A 6136-nucleotide genomic window follows, 5' to 3' on the forward strand; every position below is an offset into this window, starting at 1 on the left:
CTATACGGCGGTATAAACAATGGTAGTAACGATATGGTTTACAGTTCCACATGACTATAAAAATTTAGATCCATTAAGGAAATTGGATCTTTATGAAAACATTTGATCTTTTGAAAATTAAATCTAGTTTTTACCCTAGATAAGTTTTCCGGAATAACCCTTCACCGGTGTTGCAAAATATTTTTGTGGGTTTTGTGGGTTTCAGATTTGAAAATTTTAGCTCAAAACTTATGGTTTTGTGTCACCCACTTGCTAACCTTGTATTTAGAAAGCAACACGTCCAGTTCACTTATCCCGTATATTACCTTTCGGTAAACTACCGTCCGGTTGTAAAGGAAAGCGTTGAACAAGCAACTGTTAAGGCAATGTCCCCTGACATGCTTTTAATTATGGTCTATAACGTGTCGCACGCAATTACTATCCTTGGTAGGAGCAATAGTAAAGCTCACCCTTATAATTTTTCGGTATGGCACAAGGTCCTGTCTTTAACCACTATGCAACCACCGTTCTTACGGTTGACACCCGTTTTAGTTCAGGTGACCTAATGAATTCCAGGTGAATTCCTAGGATTTTACGTTCAATGGTAATGAACGCATTGAAATTAGGGTTTTCAGAAAACAAATCGGTTTGTAATTTTGATCAAAATATTTTCTTGTTCAAGCTCAAGTTTAGATATCATTGAATTCCATGAGTTTGAATTCTCAATCTTTAAGGTCAATCTCTAGGATTGAGTAATATCAGTCTTAAAAGCTGATTTTTAATCTTTAAGGAGATTATCCTTTCTGGGGATCTGAGTCATTAGTCTTATCCAGCTAATTTGCATGGTGCCCCCCATTGTACGAGATAAATCCTTCTCATGGTTAGGATAAATCTGACCACTTGGCGACCCTGTTTAATGCTGAGGTCCGTGGATTTCCTGCTGATTTTAGTGATGACTTTTCTAGATTTTTCGTCAACCTACAGCTGGTCTGGACGACAACTTCATGACCTAAATCAAGAAGCGCGTTTCTTTTTCGGAAGACTTTACTTCCTTTTAATGATGGAATTGATTCATCGTGTAGATCCATCTCTTCTTTTCTTTTATCGGGTAAAACAGTTTAGTTTAGTCCAAAGCAAAAGTATTTTCAGTTATTTGTTACAGATATATGTGACATATGTTTAAGATAACTTGGTAAATTTTCCCACACTTGGCTTTTATTTTCCTTTTTATCGTCCTCTATTCCATTTTAAATGAATTTTAACATTTTGGTTTGTTTCTCAATTTATGTCCTTTCCGAGGTAACAATAATTTCGGTGTTAAAACCTTGTTTTATCGTTCATAAATATGTATAAACATGATTTTGAGTTCATTTAATTGAAAATTTTGAAAAATTTTACTAGAATTGGGTAGTCAGTATATAAGACCAGGGCTATTCTTTATTATCAGAGAGCACTAGATTCTAATACAACTACTGCTTTACTAGTATTTTTAATGGTAACCAAGTGTATAAAGTAAAAAAATTTTAAAATTCGAAAGAATTTAACCCCTTCCCACACTTAAGATCTTGCAATGCCCTCATTTGCAAGAAATCAGGAATAATTTAAATTATTGAGGGTGATTTGTGTGAAAATGATTAAATTTTTACCAAAGTTTCCAAATATATTGGCGTTTGTTTGCTGAATGATAAATGGTGCACATCATTTGTTCATTCCGTCTTGTTGTTATTTCACATATATTTTGCATCTTGTCGTCAAAATTAGTTGCTTTTGCTGAACTTAATGCCAGTCTTTGAAAATGCGTTGTTTTACCTTGTTGTGTACATAAGATAAACTGCAAACATATATACATATTTTTGAAGTTTGGTATATTACCCCACATTCAAAAATTATTAAAATCTAAGAATAAAAGTTAGACAATTATAAAAACTATTACAATATTAACAAAAGTATTAAACATATCAATCATTACAAATTACAAAATAAATAAAACTAAGAATACTAGGGATGATACTGGTACCAGTAGGGGTTCCAGGCATAACCATAGGTGCTATAGAATGCTTCGGCAGGGTCATACGTAGGATACGGTGGCTGCATCTCTATAGACCAGGGAGGGAAGATGGGTTTCGGTGTAGGAATATAGTTTCTACCTATATGTTGGCAATGAGCTATGATTTGGTTCTGATGAACTTGCCAATCTTCAAATGCTCTCTGTCTAGCATTTTCGTACTCCTGAGAAGCTATAAACCTTTGCATTTCTTGCATCTCATTCCCCCCTCCTACATTACCTTACTGTTGGTTTCTCTCAACCTGTGGATGTCTACCATGGTATGGTACTGCGGTGTTATTTCGCCTCTTCAAAACTTTCGCACCATGGTATACATTTAAACCTATAGTATCGCGGGGTTCCGGTTCTTCTACTAATAATCCCCCCCGACTTATATCCACACCGAGATATTCACCAATCAAAGTAATAAAAATACCACCTCCTATTATGCTATGCGGTCGCATCCCCCGAACCATAGCTGATAAATAATAACCCACACAATACGGTATACTTACAGCGCTTTGTGGGTCTCGAATACACATATGGTAAAACAAATCCTATTCATTTACCTTTTCCTTGTTTTTACCCCTTTGTGTAATCGAATTAGCTAAAAACCTATGAATCACTCTTAATTCGGCTCTATCTATATCCAAATAAGAGTAATTTCCCCCTTTGAAACGGTGATGGCTTGTCATTTGACTCCACACACCGTGTGTATCAAAATTTTCATCTATCTTTCTACCGTTTAGTATCAACCCTCTACAATCTGCAGATGCTAACTCCTCAGGCGTATATATACGTAAAGCCTGAGCCATGTCTAGTAAAGACATGTGGCGCATCGAACCGCCTAACAAAAATCTAATAAAAGAACGATCGGTTAAACTAGCTACCCGATCATTCAACTCTATACTACATAACAATTCTTCACACCATACTTTATATACAGGTCTACGCATGGTGAATAAACGTACCCAGTCATTAAAAGAAGAATTACCATACCTCTGTACAAGTAATTCCCTAATTGGCCCGGCCAATTCTACAGCTTCTAAGGGTCCCCATTCTATGACCCTCGGTACCTCAACAACCTTAGAATGAAGAGTATGCAAACCCCTTTGATATTTTGGATAATCTATCCAAAGTCTGTCAAATCTCAGTTTCGGGTGCAACTCTTCCAAGTGCATATCGGAAAAGGTCATGACTGGATTAGGTATATCCTGCTTGTAGTAGTTATCCACCTCCTGTTGTTCCGCATTCTCAGCAGGAGCATTACGGGCTTGGGATGAAGATTCACCCCTTTCAGTCTGCAAAACACATCAAACACAATTTTTGTGCATCCAAATATGCATTAGTGTCAGCAAAATCATCAATCAAAATAATTACAATGACATTATCAATTTATATTAAACTTAAGCTTATTTTCACATTTTTATCAAATCTACACTTTTTCAAATAAGCATATATGAAAATGTTCGCCAAGTTCATAAGCATTCAACTCAAATAACATGTCAAAATAATCATTACTAGCAATTAAACAAGTTTCAAATGGCATTATCTTTCAAAAATCAAGTTCATGAATTTTAGACTTGAAAAAGTCCACTTTAATTCTCAAAATCATGTTTAGGCTCAAAGTTTGGATCATTTAACTACCTAAACATGTTACACTACTTAATTTAGCAACAATTCATGACAAAAATCGGCCATAACCTATTTATATCAAAAAGCCCCAAATTTGCTCAAGAACACAAACCCTAGATTATTCAAAATTTGAAGTTTAAGGCTTCTAATCATGTTAAATAGCATCAATCTAGGTTATACAAGCATAATACATAAACAATTTAAGCCTAATTACACTAAAAAGCATCAAAATCAAATTGGGAAAAAATGGCTCAAGAACACTAATTTCGGATTAAATGGTGTTTAGGTGTAGAAATTTACCGTTTTTCTTGAGTAATTCCTAGATAGTATCCTTCTCAACATGATTTTAGTAAAAAATTTGGTGATTAACGGTTAAAAATTGTGATTTTGGGGTGTATTTTTCGGGTATTTTCGAGCAGTTTTCGCAGCTGTTCTTTGCAGTATGTTTTTGTGGGGAGTGAACTGATCTATTTTTTTTACGTTTTATTTTTTTTCTGTAATCCGACCCCTCCGCGAGTCGCGGCATTTAAGCCTTCAAACTCCGCGACTCGCGGAGTTTGCTTTTTTTTTTTATATATAATCATTAACTTATAAAACAATTAAGTAAGTACTTAATTTTAAAATTTTGTTTCCCTTGTTATTTAGGACGAGGTCGTTTCGGATCGATGTCCTAGTCCGTCCCTCGACAAAATTTTAAAATTTGTCTTTTTGTAGCGATTGTTTTAAAAGCTAAGATTTTTGGGGTTTTTTTAATGTTTTTGGCATACTTTAATTCAATGAGATTAAAAATAATGATAATAAAAGTTCTCGTCCCTCTCTCGGGTAAAGCAATTTCGGTTCAAAGACCTAGTCTTCAACTTACGACGAATTTTAAAAATCATATTTTTAACTTAATGAGATAAAGTAAATTTTTGTTTTTAAATTCACACAACTTAAATATAAAATTCAAAATTTATATTAAAAATTCACACCAAACTTAAAATTTGAAATGCATAAAATTAAAAATTTATATTTTAAAAATTAAAAATTCACACCAAACTTAATTTAAAAATTTATAAATTCATACCAATCTTATATTAATTTTTCAAATATTTACAATTTTAAAAATTGTTTTTACAAAGTTTACAATATTAATTTAAGATTTAAATATTAATTTTAAAAACATGGTAAAAATAAAATTAAAAATCTTTTTGTCTTTTTATCCCACTTTAGTCAATCAAATATTATCAAAAATATGCGCCCCTCTTTTCGGTAAAGTAATTTCGGTTCCAAGACCTAATTTAACTCATGACGAATTTTTGAAATATTTTGGGTTGATTGATTAAAGATATTTATACCTTAAGAATAAACGTTAAATTTCGCAGTGATGTAATAAATTTTTGAATGATATCAATAATTTCGGTCGCCAAACCTAATTTTATTCAATACCAATTTAATACTTTTTAGCGAACAAATTAACGTTTATTATCAAAAGGTTAAAAATAAAAAAAATAAAATAAAAACTGTACAAACATACCTGTGAAATAGATTTCTTAGTTATATGATCTATCCCATTCATAAGATAGTCGGTTTAATTGGTTTTCCATGGCTACATAGGCGTAACCTCGAGCATTCAGTGTCTTTTCTTCTAAACATATGAACGGTCCGTCTCTGCATAAAGTAACAAATTCGGTATTTGAATAGGTTTGATTATTTGAACATTTACCACCATGTGACCATTTTCCGCATTTGTGACATCGTTCTAGGTGTCGTGCTCTTCTTTTCGCTGCGGATTTTGATTTTCCTTTACCAAATTGTAACTTATTATCTTCGCATCTGGATTCTTTTCTAACTCCGTCCATTCTTTCTCTGATTACTGATACTAATTCACTCGGTAGTATGTCATTATTACGTTTAGTGATCAAAGCGTGTAGCATTAGACCATGGTTTAGTTCACAGGCAGTCTTCATTTCCTAAAAACCTAAAAAAATAAAAATTCAGAATGGGGGGAGAAGACTAGTTCTTTAGGGTCTGCTAGGGAAAGACCATTCGGGTTCCATTTTCGAGAACTACACGAAAACAGACAATCTAACTCTAACAGAAATACATATTATCCTTTAAAGACTTGATTCTCCCCACACTTAGTTAGCTGTTGTGTCGAAATTGTGATTAACTTCGTTGTCGACTTCCATCGGACCATGTATGTAATGTTTAACTCTGTGACCATTAACTTTAAATTCAATCCCATTTGAATTTATTAATTCTATCGTTCCGTATGGGAAAACTCTTTTGACTATGAATGGTCCAGACCATCTTGATTTCAATTTTCCAGGAAATAGCTTGAATCGTGAATTGAAAAGAAGAACTCTGTCTCCTTCTTTAAATTCTTTTGAACTTCTGATTCTTTTATCATGCCATTTCTTCGTTCTTTCTTTATAGATTAACGAATTTTCGTATGCTTCATGTCTTAATTCTTCTAATTCGTTTAGTTGACTTAAT

This window comes from Rutidosis leptorrhynchoides, chromosome 6, assembly GCF_046630445.1.
Source record: "Rutidosis leptorrhynchoides isolate AG116_Rl617_1_P2 chromosome 6, CSIRO_AGI_Rlap_v1, whole genome shotgun sequence".
Classification (NCBI taxonomy): domain Eukaryota; kingdom Viridiplantae; phylum Streptophyta; class Magnoliopsida; order Asterales; family Asteraceae; genus Rutidosis; species Rutidosis leptorrhynchoides.